This window comes from Panthera uncia, chromosome B1, assembly GCF_023721935.1.
Source record: "Panthera uncia isolate 11264 chromosome B1, Puncia_PCG_1.0, whole genome shotgun sequence".
Taxonomy (NCBI): Eukaryota; Metazoa; Chordata; class Mammalia; order Carnivora; family Felidae; genus Panthera; species Panthera uncia.
In genome coordinates this window covers 124,658,045-124,675,503 of record NC_064811.1, presented here as the reverse complement: position 1 = coordinate 124,675,503, position 17,459 = coordinate 124,658,045, and the positions used below count along the sequence as shown (strand labels likewise).

General features: G+C 37.1%; 1 protein-coding gene across 10 annotated transcripts in view; it reads left to right on the top strand.

The window, feature by feature from the left end:
* The first annotated feature begins 5,623 nt into the window (after positions 1 to 5,623).
* IQCM (IQ motif containing M) overlaps positions 5,624 to 17,459 on the top strand; it is a 649,001-nt gene continuing 637,165 nt past the window's right edge. For 4 of the 10 annotated variants that reach the window (XM_049632284.1, XM_049632283.1, XM_049632286.1 and 1 more), the window contains exon 1: positions 5,624 to 6,020. The gene's annotated coding sequence lies outside the window, so the exon portion shown is untranslated. The remainder of the gene's footprint in view (positions 6,021 to 17,459) is intronic. The other 6 variants (XM_049632280.1, XM_049632276.1, XM_049632277.1 and 3 more) reach the window with 2 other exon arrangements.

Sequence of the window (17,459 nt, the reverse complement as noted above, 5' to 3'; positions counted from 1 at the left end):
GGTAAATGACATTATTTCTCCTGCCTCTCCAACTATGAAATGGAGAAAGAAGTGGTTCCTACCTATTGGATTGTGGTGAGGAAAAAATGAGGCAATATATGTGAGAAGTGCTTAGAACAGTGACTAGCATTTATAAACACTCTATAAATGTTTGTATTATTATTATTACTCATCCTTAATTTTGTGGATATTCCTTTCCTCCCTTAAAAATATTAGGCTAGTTGGTGGTTTATCTGTTACATTTGTTTTGTCTTATTGTCTTCCATTTAACCCCCTGCCCTGATTTCCTCTCATTTTTGTCCTTTTACCATATATATATCTTTATAAATTACCTCAAATATAATAAAGCACCTGATAAACATGGTTTAAAATGCTTAAAAATTTGATAATAAATACTTCATTGCATTTGAGGACATTTATAAAGATACAAATGGAATATCTTTGCAGCAGGTATAAACAAAGAAAATGTATACTTAGGAAATCATAGGTGCCATAGATGCCTATATTCTCTTCCAGAATCCCGATACCAGGGTTCAGACTGTGAGGGAATCCTCTGGCTGGACAATTTTCAGGAGGTAGAGTTCTCCTGGAACTGACAGTCTGTCCATCTCCTGTCCCTTCTGCCAAGTCTGCCACTGCTGTTGAATAGCATGTAGGGGTGCTTCGTGTGCCTAGAGGAGAGAGTCTACAGGCCACTCAGCAGGAGGCCAAGGTGAGGCAAGACCAGAGGAAGCCTTCTGATAGGACTCTTATCCTGGTGCATTCTCTCCATCTTGACTTTGTGCAAACTGGGAGGCATTAGGCCTGGACTCTGATGGCATTTGCAGTGATCCTGAGGACAGAACTTGGTCATCAGACCCATAGAGCTCTGTGTCTGTTTTCCTCCTTCCACTCCAATGCCTGTATTGTGCCAGTCTCCCTCAAATTTGTCCCAATAGAATTGCCTGTCTGAGGGCTTGCCAATTTTGAGAAGGCCTTCCTTCTCCAGGAAAGATTCTTTGTTAGAGCAATAGAAAAGAACTCCATGTTCTATTTTATTGCCATAATACAGAAATTGGAGGATTACGAAAGAAGCCAAAATGATTCCCTTTTTTATCTGCTAGTCAATGCAATGCTAAGTAGTATATGTACACTGACCATATTGGGCCTGGACTTTGATGTCATTTGCAGTGATATTGAGTCATGCAGAGCAGTGTGCCTTCCTCTGGGACAGGGTAGATGATCGTGGGGGTTTTCTTTCCTTTCTTGCTAACTTTCTGCAGACCCTACCGGGCTACCCTAGCAAGGAATGGGGGTATTTGGCAAAGTAGGAGTTAATTGTCTCATAAAAAACTTGCCTTGCAAGCAGAAATTATGGTCTCAGGGGACATCTAGACACAAATTTCTTACCTTATTAGGGACACTGTAGAATGTGAGTGGAGACAGTGAGGCAGAGAAAGAGAAAAACAACAACAACAATGTAAGGATGTGTTATTAAGGTTGCTGCTATAGGCAGTGAGGGCACTGTTCTATCTGAACCTCTGAGAAGTGTGCAGAGTGTTTCTCAGAATTGTCTGCCCTAAGAACAGGAGACTAGAGCAGAATCCATGGGCTTCCTTTACCCACTCGTTGAGAGTTGGCCTCTGAGATGTTGACTCTTCTCCACTCCTCAATATGTCTGAATCCCCCTGTTCAGGGCAAAGTTTCTGGATGCTTTCACTTTCTGATTTTGCCTTTGGTTTTCTAATTCATACCTGAGCGTATTTAGTTCCTAATTTCTGTGCTTTGTCTGCTGTTTCCAGACCTTGTGTTTGTACTCCCTGCTAATGTCAAAATTGGCTTCTTCAGTTTTAATTCTTTACACTCCCAGATATTGTATGGGAAAAAAAAAAAACAAAACCAAAAACCATCTATGATGTTGTGTTGGTGTTGTATACTTGCTTTGGCCATCCTACTCATTCAAGCTTGACTTTCCTAGAACCCAGTCCTGCTGTTCATATTTGCTTCCTTGCTGAAACTTTTGTCCTCTCCCAAACCTCTGCTTGGAAAACTGGATACTAGCCTAGTAAGGAAAGGTAGGGTGCTAAAGGGAAGATGTGTCTGTAAGAATGGTTAACCCTGGCTTGCAAGCTCTTAAGGGATACCTTGACGGGAAGCCAGCATTCAGGACTCATTATGGATAGAACTCACTCTGTGCCCATTGATGCTTACTCTTGGGCTTGCTTTTGTTTCTAGTACATCTCTAGGTTCCATGCCTCCAATTTTCTGCCTGTAACCTGTGTAAATTCTTAAATTTCTTTGACCTTTAGTTCCTGCAGCTATAAAATGAGAATACTAATAGATAATTATAGAACCACCTTAATTGGATTATTGTGTCTGGCATATTAGCTGCTAGTGTTAGAATCTTGAGTTTTCCAATGGACTCATTTCCCACCCAGCAATCAGAAAAGGTCCATAGTGGTTGTTCTCTGGAATTTCATCAAACTCAGGGCCAGAAAGGTGTGTGGCACCCAATATGCTCGCTTCTGCCCACCTTTTGTCTTTGTTCTTTGTCTTCTGACATAGAAATGCATAATAATAACTTTGACTTTGTCAGACAGTTAATAACACCATACACTTTCTCATATATGTTTCCGACTGTTTACATATATTGGCTCATATAATCTTTCTGGAAGTTAGATTTTATAAACTCTATTTTATAGCTTAAAACCAAAACCCAACTCAAAATTAAAACAAACAAAACAAAAAAATAACAGCAAAACCCAGAGGCTGTGAGTGATTACAAGCTAGCCTAAAGTTTTACATCCAAGAAGAATTCCAATCAGGATTCCAATTCAGGCTTTCAGTTTTTTTTTTTTAAGTATATTTATTTATTTTTGAGAGAGATAAAGGGAGGGAGAGAGAGAGAAAGAGAGAGAAAGCGCACAAGTGGGGAAGGTCAGAGAGAGAGGGAGAGAGAGAATCCGAAGTGGGCTCTGTGCTACTCACAGATCTCGCAAACCATGAGATTAGGACCTGAGCTGAAATCAAGAGTCAGTGCTGAGCTACTCAGGTGCCCCCAGGTTTTCAGTTTTAAGCAATTCTTCAAATAGTGTGCTTCTTCACTATTTTATCCTGTGGATATTTGGTCTGTTGTCCTAAGACAAAAAAACAAAACAAAACAAAACAAAACCCCTCTGTTTAAATATTTTAAAAAACCTCATCATTTCTATTCTCCATTATTCTATGCTTGGAAGCCAAGGGGAAAGTTCGGTAAATATATTACCTTGACTTGTTGCCCATTGTGGTAGCACCTTATTCCCTGTTTCCTCCATCTTGTGTTCTTGAAGGGATTTGCTATACTTTTGATTAATCTCTGAAAAGCCTAGAAAGATATCAGCATCTCTTAACCACTTTCTCCATCTTGGAAACATTTGTGGCAGCTAGGCCTTTCTCCACTAGTGGAGATCAAAATAAAACTACTTATAGAATGGAATGCTTGGGAACTTTTCTGTCTTTATTTCAACCTTGGTGACATTCCTGCTTGCTTTATTACCAGTTGGGTGTGAGGAAGTCAACTAAAAGAAATGACCAGATATAAGAGATATAGTAATTGCTGAAATGTGCAAGTTTGGAGGCTTCTGCATTTGGACCAACTCAAACTTCTATTTAGCTTTTCATTTTCAGAAAAATTCCAAGGCGTTTAAGTCCTGCTTTTCTTCCATTTTTTTTTTATCCACTGTTCTATTTTTCAAGTATCAGGTGTTTATAGTTTCTTTTTTTTTTTTTTTTAATTTTTTTTTCAACGTTTTTTATTTATTTTTGGGACAGAGAGAGACAGAGCATGAACGGGGGAGGGGCAGTGAGAGAGGGAGACACAGAATCGGAAACAGGCTCCAGGCTCCGAGCCATCAGCCCAGAGCCCGACGCGGGGCTCGAACTCACGGACCGCGAGATCGTGACCTGGCTGAAGTCGGACGCTCAACCGACTGCGCCACCCAGGCGCCCCAGTTTCTATACTGAGTTCTAATATAAAAAAAAAAATCAGATGGAAACATGCATGTTCTTCATTCAGAAGTCCAAAAATTCTGAGATCTTTTTTAGAGTGTGCCCACTGTGACATAATAGTGAAAAGTTACAAGTCAGTGTTGTTGGTGAATTATGACCAAGGTCATGGAAAACACATTGCTTTTTCTAGTGGTTGCATGATTATCAGGCCTCTGATGATAAATCTGCATCCACTGGAAATGCAGTTAACTTACCTTGGTGATTTTGATTTATTAGCCTTGCAGTGGACAAGGTTGCCCATTTGTTAGTGCTTGTTTTATATTTGAATAGCTTGGAAGCATATAAATTTGAGGCAAAGCTTAAATTTGTCTAGTATTTCATATGTTATAGAAAGCATCTGATCAGAGGACTTCAACTTCTGTTATTTTGATTGTGGTACTATTCAGTTTTTAATATAGTGAGCACATTTGATTTGCATTTTAGAGCATCTCTCTTTGTGATCAATGCTGGAGTTTCTAAGAACTGTCAGAACTATAATAAAAACATGAAAATTATAGATGAACAATCAACTTCTTTTGGAGGTTAAAAGTTAAATGTTTTAAAGGGAGGACATTGAAGAACTAGTGATTGGTAAAATGTATTCTACTTAAGCTTCTCTGTGAGCTTTTATTAAAAATTAATACTTAATTTTAATTATACAGGGGAATCTTCTAGCATTGGTCTGGAAAGGCATAAAGAAGATTCTTGACTGAATGAAAGGATTAGTGACTAGAATGAGAACTTAATGATACAGTCTTTGAGTGCTGAAACGTAGAATACATTTCAGAGTTAAATTGACCATATAAGGAATTATATCCCAGCCTGAGTTCTCTTTTCTCCTTCCTTATTACAGGTTGAGGCATAGCATCTGAGGTTTTTATTGCAAGCTGAGGCCTAGCACCTAATAGGAGATTTTGAGTGTTAGTCCTTGTAGCTGGGTTTCTCAGCTTCCACAGAATAGTCATTTTGGGCAGGGTAATTGTGGGTGGCCAGGGGAGTTGTTCTGGGCATTGTAGTTATCTAGATGCTGGTGACACTACACTCAGTTGTAATAACTGAAATTGTCTCCAGCCATTGCTAAATGTTCTCTCACCCTGGGGGTAAAAATCACCCTTGACTGAAGACCACTGATGGATGTTCATGATGCAGGAGAGAAGAATGACCCATGAGAAGGTATCTATCTCGAATCCATCAGTGTGTGTATGAAAATAAGATGCAAATCATAGTATTTAAACCATTTGCTATTAAGTGCAGTCAGGCTGAGCTAACGCTTATAAGTTTAAGCCAGTGAGAGATAATTTCAGTGTTATTTCAATATTCTAGATCTGGCAACTGTGCAACATTTGATGGTTTTGCGTTTGATGTTGTATTTGAATAGAACATTGAGAATGATCAAGTTTTTTGATGTAATTTAATACTTGACATTTATAAATACTGAAGTTTTAATCATCATGGATAATTGTAACTTTATACTTACATGATAAATATTTTAAGAAATGAAAAATAAGAAATGTTCATCTTTCAGTCAACTTTTATTGATTCTTCTAAATCTTACATGCTGGAAGTGGATTCTTCCTTTTGTGAGGTATTTTACTGTTTTCTGTGGTCAGATTTGGTATTCTCCACAAAGGAGGTTAGCCTGAATTCTTGCCTAGAATAGAAAGGCTCACCTTGTTATAAGTAGTTCTATAGTAACAGCCAATTATCATCTAGTAGATTACAAGGAAATATTCTGATTCTAGAATTCTTTGGGTGTCTGATGAAGGCAGACATATGTGAGAAGTAGGAAATAATCACAGGGTTGTCAGGGGTCTAGAAAATGAATTCAATTATTTATGACTTATTTGGAATTGGTTTTAAAAATTTTAAACAAAAATTTTAAAGGTGGATAATTATAGATTAAAAAAAGAATAAAGGAAGAATACAGGGATTAGGTACTATCAAGCTGCTGAGCTCATTATAACTTTGGGGCAGTGAATTTGTTTCTAGAAGTTTCATTGGAGCTAAGGCAAGAGGTAAGTAGTTAAGCAGTATCGATTGGGTTAAGTAGTATTCATTATCTGTTTTTTTTAAAAAAGCGTTTAAAGGCAGTTTTTTTTGGTCACAAAGTTTGTCCAGAGAAACACGTTTTATTGTAGGATTTGACAAAATTATATTGATAAAGTTTTTTGTTTAGAGATGTTAAGATATATAGTCAACAATGTTTGCTGTTTTATAAGATGGAAACATGTTGTCTGTTAGCTCTCAGAGTTTTGAGCCTTATAGGATGGAAAGCCTTCCCTTCTGTAGGCCTCAGAAGGAAGAATTCTAAGTGGAGGTTACTAATTTACCACATTGTGTGTAAAGACAAGTAAGGCCTCGGGCCAGTGTCTGATTTTACATAGTATTGCAACTTCATGCTAACTCAATTATAAACTATATAATTGTAACTTTGTGAGTTGACTCACATATTTGAGATACATAATTTTTTTCACTTAAAAGTTGAATAATTTTGCCAAATTAAATACATTTAGTATTCAGTACATAATGCTGAGCTATTACAACTGTTGTCAACAGAGACCAGCACTTCTTTGAGAAAAAATTATGCCAGTCTCAAAGAGTAGGACACTTACATTGTTTTTGTTGCTTTCCTCTAAAAGTCAGTCCCATCACTAAACAATCCATGTTATTTAGATATAGATTTTTTGTGTACTCGGATGCAGACATATTTAATTTCTTGAAAGATGTGTATTGAATGGGGCATGAGAAAAATCTCAGATTTTAACTGTAATAATGTGATTCAGATTTGAAAGTGGTAATATATAGGCTCTATGTGAGCATTATACATTTATTTTTTTTTTTACTATTGATGGTCTCTGTCCATTTGGTCAAATGCTAATGATAGAACAAGACGTAGGTCAGAGAAATCATTCTCAGCTGTTCCTATGTGAGGTGGAACAGAGGTGAATAAGTGATTATTAGAATAACTAGTAACTATTCTGAACACCTGGTGGATATTTGTGATTTGTTATGAAAAAAGTTATCATGGAATTCTAAAACATACTAAAAATACTATGTTTATACTTTTGAAGTGATAAAGTGTAAAAACATTACCTTGTTCATCTTTAGTAATTACTCTGTAGACTTAAGACAATTAACTTGATATAGAAACTGGGTGGTTCTTTCCAAACAGGTTGTTAATACAATTCTAGTGATGAGATGATCATTTTCTAGAGCTGTTTCCAGTATAGCATAGCCAATTATATGTTTTCAAGGGGTGGAAGTTACAAGCTTCTAATATGATTTATGGTATGGAAATATCAACATAAACTATTTTGGAGTGAAGTTCCTTGATCAGTACCTGATGGAAATTTGCTCTTCAGTATTTCCTCTTGGAATGTCTTGCAATTTTTAAACCTAATTCTCTGTATTTGAGAAGTTTGGGTAGTGTGTAAAGGTTTTATTCTGATGAGTATTAAAGAACCTAGGACCTAAGCTCTGTTTGATTTTCTATATCTTAAGCTTATCCAGAGAGTCTCCTGCTTATTTTTAGAAATGTGAAAGAATTCAGAAGACTCTTTTCAACTGCCTTCTCCAATTTAGGCAACTCCTTCATGAAGCCCTGGATCCCAGCATGTTCCTAATGAATTGCGGATTTCCAGTTCTGGGGAGGTTTGTAATGAAGCTTTGGGGTTCTAAATGGGTCAGAGCAGATTTCCTACTTGTCAGATTATGAGAAAATCCAACAAGCAATCTGTGCTAAAGACTCTGGAATAATAATTTTGCCACCTGCTGGTTTCTTTGTTTTTCTAGGGAGAGAAGAACATTATTGAGGACTAACCAATGAGAGTTCTTTAATGGTATTCCTTATTTAGAGATGGATCAGTTTGCTCCAGCTCGGGATAGAGATGAATCAAATAAGATTCTAATACTTTAAGTGAAGAATGTTCTATTTGGCTTAGATATTTGATGGTATTTGGATTTGTTTTCTTCACAAAATTAAACATGGAGAAACAGCACTAAAGGGCACCCAGCTCAATTCTTTCTCAAACTTCAGTCGTTCTGGTTGAAGGGATGAAAAATTCTTGAGTTACGTTATTGATGATTTTCTCTCCTCTGTTTTGTCTTCCTGGAAATCCTGCTTTATAGTTGTTGACTTCCTAGAATCGTCTCCTACCTTTTGTATCTTTCCTCTCTCTTTCTTTCTTTCTCTCTCTCTTTTTCACATCTTTTTATCCTTTTGATCCTGGGTGATTGCTTCAATTTTATCTCCTAACCCTTATACTGATTTTGAAATCCTGCTTTTTAGTTTCTAATAGTTCATTTTATGGCTGTTGTTTGAATATTTCTTATTTGTGATATTTTAGTCTTTTGATCATGGATGAGATATTTTGACTTACTGCTCTGATTTTTTTTCAACGTTTTTTATTTTATTTTTTTTGGGACAGAGAGAGACAGAGCATGAACGGGGGAGGGGCAGAGAGAGAGGGAGACACAGAATCGGAAACAGGCTCCAAGCCATCAGCCCAGAGCCTGACGCGGGGCTCGAACTCACGGACCGCGAGATCGTGACCTGGCTGAAGTCGGACGCTTAACCGACTGCGCCACCCAGGCGCCCCTGCTCTGATTTTTTTAAAACGTTTTTTTTTTCCTCCCTGAATAGCCTCTGTGTCATACAAGTTGCTTCTTAAATAAGATGTTTGTTTTGGGCTGTCTTCCCTAAATGGGGGCTGAAAAGCTTTTTGGAAGCTCCGAGTATTTTAGCAATGTCAAATTTAAGCTTTACTGTGGGAGATAGGCCATTGATTAGGTTGATCAACCTCCCTAGAGAAATGCATTCTAATCTCCTTTCTGGAGGAAGTTCTAGCTATCAGTCTTCTGGCACCAAAAAAAGAGGGTATGGGGGTGGAAGGAATATGTCTCAGCACCTTGTATCCTGTATGCACAGTTACTCAATCTCTTGTTTTCAGTAAGGTTCCCATGTCCTCAGTTGCTTGGGATTCCCCTGATTTAAAGACTTTCTGTTTTACTCTTTCTAGACCTCAGTGGGAGTGGTAGAGGGGGAAGTGGGCAGGGGTGAGGGTCATTACTCAGGAAAGTGAAATAGGGGAAGACATATAGATGTCTAACTACTTTTCAAATAGCCTTTATCAAATCCTACTTATTTTAGGTTTCCACCTGCCTACCCCACTTTATCCTCAGTTGTAGAGTAACTGGTACTAACATTTGCTGAACATTGTGGAGAATCTGTTGTGTAACTATTAGTTCTTGGCTTTTCTCACTGACCCCTTAAGATTGAACTTTCTTGGGTCTGGGTGTGTATCTGCTCTCTGCCTTCCAAAACTTAGCTGCTATTGTTTTCTCTCCTATTCTTCCCCTTCCTGTGGGTTCATGTCTTTAAAAAATAGGCCAAATTAGACATTTGTTAAATATGCTCTTTTGCCCTGGGGTACCCTATTCAAAATGTACCTCTGATGAGAAGTTTTCAGAAGGCAGATTTTAAATTAATGGTGCACATTTTGGTGTAGAAGGTTTACTTAGCAATGAAGTGGAATTTACTTTTAGAGCTAAAAGGAAAAAAATATCAATTAAACTTTTCTTGTTTGGGGGATAGATATTGCAACTATGTCTTTCTTGTATGGTAGTTTTCTATTCAACCAACCAAGTGAATTTTGAAAATTAAGGCAAAGTATAATGTTTTTATGCAGTGAAAAAGTTCACCAGGGGCTAAGTAGATATTTTAATGCAGGGAAAAAATTCACCAAAGAATAGGTATAGGTATAGCCTGACATTTCTGCAGAAGAGATCCTTGAGATGCTAATGCAGTTGACTCATAATAAGGGTCAAATTGTTGATTTTTACAACTGTTACAACAAAGTAAAATGCTAATGACTTTTGTCATGACCACAGAGGTCTGTGTGGTCATCTTGTTGTAGGGGAGGGCAAGATTTATAATTAGCTAGAGTGGAAGATCAGCTTCAGTTTACATAGATGAAACTGGAGGCAAGAAGTAAACAGTTCCTTCTCTTTGTATTTTATACCAGGGTTAAAGCAGGAAAAAAAAATACTGTTAAAGCAAAAAGGGTGTTGTAATTACGTCTAACCTATTTTGTCAACAATAAAGACATGTTAGCAGTTTTATTATCAGTGTTATTCCAAAGTTTTTAGGTGATACTTAGCTAAATTTTAAGAGGATACTCTATAAATAATATTTGGGAAATAGGGCTTTTTACCATCACTGAATGTGTGTGTGTGTGTGTGTGTGTGTGTGTGTGTGTGTGTGTATGTGTAGATGATCTAGAAGGTGGGATTGATGAGGTGAGAGGCTGAACTTTACCTTGAAGTTTGTAGAGGTTCCTCTGCTATTATATTCTCATTTGTGTCTCCATAATATGTGGTTATATCACATATTTCTGGTGCTCACTCTCATCCTCCAATTAAAAGTTAAAAAAACATGTGATTAATCTAAAAAGAGTATCTGTAGGGTCATTTCCACATGACAGAGGATTTGACCTTTGTCATAGTGATATTTGGTGTTTAAGGATGGCTCTTGGGATTTTGACTCCAAGTTAAAAGAAGCATTTATATTTCTCAGTTCACCCGGAGGAGTAATAAACCATACTTCAACTTCTGAAGTCTGTTTCAAAGTCAAATGTCTTCCCTTTGAGAGTACTTTGCTGCTCACTTATAAAACTGGAAAAGGGCATTTCAGTCAATGCTTTATTCTCCTAGTCAGGAACTGAGGCTGAGTTAGGTGGCCACCAACAGGGATAATTTAAGAGACCCTCGGAAGGCTCTTCTATCAAAACATATTTTCCTGGAATGAGCCTATATATTTCCCCCTACTTTTTTGAACTGTGTCAAGTTCTGTCCATTACTGATTCACTTAGATTACAGTCTCCTTTTTAAAAATAAAAATGTCCCAGGGAGGGTCAAGTAGTCTATTAATCAATCATTCAGAATCCAGTGTGGCTTAGTTTAATTAAGTTGCTTTTCTCTAGTTAATGGACATTTTGAGGGGGTCAGAAAGAGAGAAGAAGGAAGTAATTTTGTCCCTGTGGTTCTTCAGTGTAAGGCAAACCTTAGCAGAGGGTACTAAGGTGGGCTCACTTGACATCTAAAGACCAACAAGAAGGTATGGTATGTCTGGGATTGGGAAGGTGAGCCCCAAGCCCTAGAAGATGAACGGAGAAAGAGAAATGGGAAAATGACAAACTTTGAACTTGGAAATATTGTAGGCAAGTTCATTTTCTATAATAAAGGACTTTTAGTTAATACTATTGCTTACTTTGGAGAAATGGCTTTGTATTTTTGCTTGGAATTTGTGTTATGCTTTGTGTTATGTATATTTTAATATTTTGGGAAAGAGAATATAGACCCTTACAAAGCTATTATCAGAAAGATGCCATAAAACATATATGGTGCTTATTCTGTCTTATTCATTAAATGTTTAATATTTAAACAAACAAATGTTTAATTCAATTAAACATTATTCATTAAACATCCATTAACTAGAGGAAAGCAATTTAAATAAACTATTTTTATTTTAAACTTAAGGGAATAAATAATCAGGGTTATGAGACTAATTATTGTCAAAAGCAAAGCAGAGATATCAGAATTATTCAGCAGATCAATTCAGCAACTCTTTGATTGAAGGAAATAACTCAGAGATGTATTTTTTTCTTTGTGTTTTGCTATGTGGCGGGGACAATGCAATGTGGTTGTATCCTTGGTAGGTTTGAAAAATATTTTAGTTTAAACTAAATTTCTTTTAGTTTAGTGTTTCTTTTTTCTTTTTTTTTTTTTTACGTTTGCTCTAAATTGTCAAACCTTTGAAATATAATCTATTTTAGGAATTATTGGGCTTGTTCTTATGGAATAGCATATGTGAGTAGAAAAGCAAGTGAATTTAGGGTTGCCTGGGTGGCTCAGTCTGTTAAGCACCTGACTTGGGCTCAGGCCACGATCTCACAGCTCCAGGCTCTGTGCTGACACAGAGCCTGGAGCCTGCTTCAGATTCTGTGTCTTCCTCTCTTTGCCCCTCCCCCACTTATACTCTGTCTCTCTCTTGCTCGGTCTCTGAAAAATAAACATAAAAAAAAAAAAAAAAGAAAGCTGATTTATTTCCTTGGTTAGTCACACCAATGGGAAGCTGACAGCTCTACTAGACTCCAGATACCACCTACCACTTTTGAGTTTTTATCTCAATTACAAATATATTACCTATGAAGAAACTAATGATGTCATTCATAGCAGTTGGGCAAAATCAAATCTGAAAGGTCAGAAGCTAAAGCTGCATGTGTAATAGTAACTATAGCAGAAAGTGATGTTTAAAATAATTAAAGTGTTACCCATATATTCTTATCACTTCTGAACTCTCAAGTGTAGTACTCTTTCTTCTGCATTGTGCAGTCTAGAAGTTAAGTTCATTGAAAGAATTTTTAAAATTCAAATACTGTATTTTTTAGTTTTAGAATTTCCCTTTAGTTCTTTTATAGAGTTTCCATTTATCTCCTGAATACCCCATTTTTCAATCATTGTATCTTGCTTGTGTTGGATATAGACGGTTTCTGACTTTTAATGGTTCGACTTACAGTTTCTTTTTAACTTTATGATGATGCAAAAGCCATATACATTCAGTGGAAACCATACTTTGGATTTTGAATTTTGATCTTTCCCTGAGCTAGCAATATGCAATATGATACTCTGTCATGATTCTGGGCAGTGACAACTCCAAGTCAGCCACATGATCACGAGGATAAACTTATCAATACACTTACAACCATTCTTTTTTTAAAAAAAAATGTTTATTTTGAGAAAGAGAGTGAGGTTGAGAGAGAGAGCACACACATGAGTGGGTGAGGGGCAGAGAGAGAGAGGGAGAGAGAGAATCCTAAGCAGGTTTCACATTGTCAGTTCAGAGTCTGATGCAGGTCTTGATCTCATGAACCATGAGATCATGACCTGAGCCAAGATTGAGATTCAGTCAACCCACTGTGTGGATTGAGTACCCACACAACCATTCTATTTCTTTCAGTATAGAATTCAATAAATTACATGAGATATCTGACACTTTATTATTATTATTATTATTTTAATGTTTATTATTTTTAAAAATTTTTTTAATGTTTTTATTTATTTTTGAGACAGAGAGAGACAGAGCATGAGCAGGGGAGGAGCAGAGAGAGAGGGAGACACAGAATCTGAAGCAGGCTCCAGGCTCTGAGCTGTCAGCACAGAGCCTGACGCGGGGCTCGAACTCCTGGACTGTAAGATCATGACCTGAGCTGAGGTCAGACGCTCAGCCGACTGAGCCACCCAGGTGCCCCTTATTACTTATTTTTCAGAGAGGAAGAGAGAGAGAGAGAGAGAGAGAGCGAGCGCGAGAGAGCGCAGGAGAAGAGGCAGAGAGAGGAAGACACAGAATCTAAAGCAGGCTCCAGGCTCCGAGCTGCCAGCACAGAGTATGACGTGGGGCTCGAACTCACACGCTGCGAGATCATGACCTGAGCCGAAGTCGGATGCTTAACCGACAGAGCCACAAAGGGGCCCCAGACACTTTATTATTAAATAGGCATTGTGTTAGATGATTTTGCCCAACTATAGGCTAATTTAAGTGTTCTGAGCGTGTTTAAAGTAGGCTAGGCTGAGATACTGTATTTGGTAGGTTAGGTGTATTAAATGCATTATTGACTTAGGATATTTCCAGCATATATTGGGTTTATTGGGATGTAACCCCATCAAGGAAAATGTGTATGTATTCTCTTGCTTGTGAATTTCTTGTCTCTTTGCAGGTTTTGTAATCATAAAAAAATTATATCTTGTATATTGTTTATTAAAGTACAATAAAATTTGAAATATCTACACATCTGTATTTCTATCTTACCATTTTATTATCTTTTTCTTTTTACTCCATGGTTTTCTTGACTTTATATTATAGTTCTTTCATTGAAATTTAATTTCAATAATTATATTTTTTAAAACATTTTGAGTATAGTTGGCACACATACTATATTTCAGTAATTATATTTTTAATCTCCCTTAAAATCTTATTCTCGGGGCGCCTGGGTGGCTCAGTCGGTTAAGAGTCTGACTTCGGCACAGGTCATGATCTCGCAGTTTGTGAGTTCGAGCCCCGCGTTGGGCTCTGTGCTGACAGCTCAGAGCCTAGAGCCTGCTTCAGATTCTGTGTCTCCCTCTCTTTCTGCCCCTCCCCTGCTCACACTCTGTCTCTCTCTGTCTTTCAATAATAAATAAACGTTAAAAAAAATTAAAAAAAATCTTATTCTCTAATTTACTCCTTTTTCCCCTCATAGAAACCTATTTTTATTATATGGATGCAATATTTCTTAGACTAGTCTTGTGCTATTTATTTTCTTCAAATGTCTGGTAGTGCATGGTTGATCATTTTTACTTGTTAATTGGGAAGTTTTATTAGCATAACTCGCTGGTGTAGCTTTCCTATGCCGTTATATATTGCTATGTCCCCCTGAGTAAAAACTACGTATACTTGAGTAGGCATGTTGACTGGTAGATAGATGTGTACTGTGTAACAGACACTCTGATGCTTTCCTTTGGAGTGTAAGCCTTCCAAGGAAAAATATCTAAATTCTTTAGGGATAGGCTGCATTATGTGGTATTTCTGCCAGTTGTCTGAAAGTGAAAGTGGGAAGGACTTAGCCAGCTGTTCAGTAGTTAGCCCTTTAATACCCTCAGTATTGCTGTACAACCTATTTTTGCTTTCCATGCCTGCGGGTTGTGTTGTTAGAACCTTTCTGGGACCTCTCAGGCAAAATAGACCTGCCTTCTGTACAGCCGTCATCTGCTGTTCCATGTTTTGTCTTCATACATATTGTCACACCAATAATTCCATCTGTAACCTGTCTTCTCCAAATTCATTAAACTTTGTAGATGACTCAGAACTTACTGTCCATTCTGCTTCCCTTCCTAATTCACTTTTTGCTATCACATTCCCTTTTCTGCATTTGTAGATTCATTTCAGTCTTATTTGAAAGGGAGAAAGGTAAATGTTTGTGCTCAGCCTGCCATCCTGCCTCAGTAGTAACATACATTTTGAGCATAATGTTATTTAAATGCTTATGCCTTTTTTTTAAAAGAATTTTAGGGGGAGTGAAACCAGGTTTAAGTATCTTCTGGTCCTCCTTTGCCCCCCCAACCTGTCCTTGATCCCTTATAAATTCTGTCGTGGACCGAATATTGGACAGATCCAGTAAATACTTCTTAAATGACTGAGTCTTAAAACTGACTAACCATAATGAAGTATTATAACAAAATATATGAAAGTTTTGTGGTGACAAATTTGTGTTCTGGTAAAAATAGAAAAACTGAAACCCATATATAATATTCACATTTAAAACATATATTTTAAAAAATGTTTATTTATTGATTTTGAGAGAGAGTGCCAGCAGGGGATGGGCAAAAAGAGAGAGAGGGGGAGAGAGAGAATCATAAGCAGGCTCTGTGCTGACAGAGTTTGATGTAGGGCTCAAACTCACAGACAGTGAGATCATGACTTCAGCTGAAATCAAGAATCATATGCTTAACTGACTGAGCCACCAAAGCACCCCAAAACAATATATGGTTTAAAAAAAATTTTTTTTTAATGTTTATTATTTTTGAGAGAGAGAGAGAGACAGAGAGCAAGTAGGGAAGGGGCAGAGAGAGAGGGAGACACAGAATCGGAAGCAGGCTCCAGGCTCTGAGCTGTCAGCACAGAGCCTGATGTGGGGCTCAAACTCAGACTGTGAGATCATGACCTGAGTTGTAATAGGCCGCCCAACTGACTGAGCCACCCAGCACCCCAAAAAAATATATGTTTTAAATGATTTTTGCTTAAAGTTTTTATTTACTTATTTAGAGAGAGACAGAGATAGTGCAAGGGGAGACGGGCAGAGAGAGAGGGAGAGAGAGAGAATTGCAACCAAGAGTCAGACGCTTAACCGACTGAGCCACTGAGGCACCCCTAAATGAGTTTTACTTAAAATAATCTTAAGGTTTGCTTGATTTTATAGATAGGAAGCAGGAGTGAATAGAGGGAGCAGGATAGAAGCTGGTGGAATTAGAGCAAAGAGGCATGAGGAGAAGTAAAGTAAAAGAACTGATGATAGTCAATGGGGGAAGAGGTGCCTAAAGGCAAAGAGTAAAAAAAGGAAAATATCTGGTCTCCTGCCTCCTGCTTCCTTTGGCATGGAAGAAACTTCGAGATAGTCCTGAACACTTAAAACTCAAAATTACAACAGGAAAACAAATTTGAATTTCTGTAGATGATCTTGGGTATAAATATTATGGATTCATGACCTGTCCTCAGTCAGAAGGTAGTTACCTACTTTTTATACCAGTGGAGCATTTATGTGAACTAGTTAGGACATCTGCACCTTTCTTAATACTTCCTAATTAGGCTGAAATTCCGTCAAGGGATTTGTGCTGACCTCATAAATAATGGATGTGAAATTTAATTTTCCAAAGTCACAGGTGCCCAGTCAAGGATACAGACAATTTATGTATCTTTGTAGGATAGTCTACGACATATGAACATTGCTCCAGTGTTGAAATGCATGGAGCTAAGTGTGGAGCCTGCTTTTAGCAATGGTTGAAAACTTCTGAAAGCTTTTGTTTCTCTGGACACTTTGGGGACCAGTCAGGTGCATTACTGCCTAATTCACAACAATTTTGCAGGGTTTCTGTATTTTTCATGACTTGGTTTGATTGCTTTTCTAATTTTAGAAATAATCTAGTAAAATAAAAACAGTAAACACAGTAGCCAGTTTTTATTTCTGTTTATAAACACTGAGTGCCAATAATAAGAGAAGATCACTGATGGTGGGTCAAAGACAAAAATAGGTGTTACTGATAGGCTACATTTTTCTGTTGTTTGAAAATCATCTGTGATGCACCTATGAACTATTGAACAGAAAATATTCTAAAAATCAAATTCCTTTATATGGCTATCTAACCTTCCAATGATGAAGTGGCCCAACTTATGTAGCTTTTATGAAAATTACAATATGACTTTTTAAATTATAATACGTTGCAATTAGCGTCACATAATACAAAGTGCTCCTGCCTGAAAATTTTATATTTAATTTTAATCTTGCAGCATTACACTATAATTGTATTAATAGTCTTACACTATCAAAAGTCAGTTTAAAAATGCATGTTTTCGATTTTACGTATGGTAAAATCTTCTCAAGTAAATTAAAATACTGTTATCTTTTCATTGAATAATAAATATGGGTTTCCCTCTGACATAATTAATAAACCTGTCCTATTCAGTAGAAAACAGAAATGTTAAATCGTACGTTAAAAAGTGGCTAAGAGTATTTCATTACCAAACCAATTCTGCAGTTTCCTTATACTTGTGGATAATGTTATTCACCTCTTGGGGAAAACCTTTGGCAAAAAGCTGAGTTTTGCTTGGCATCCTGTTTGCATCTGTTCAGTCTCTGGTTAGCCTG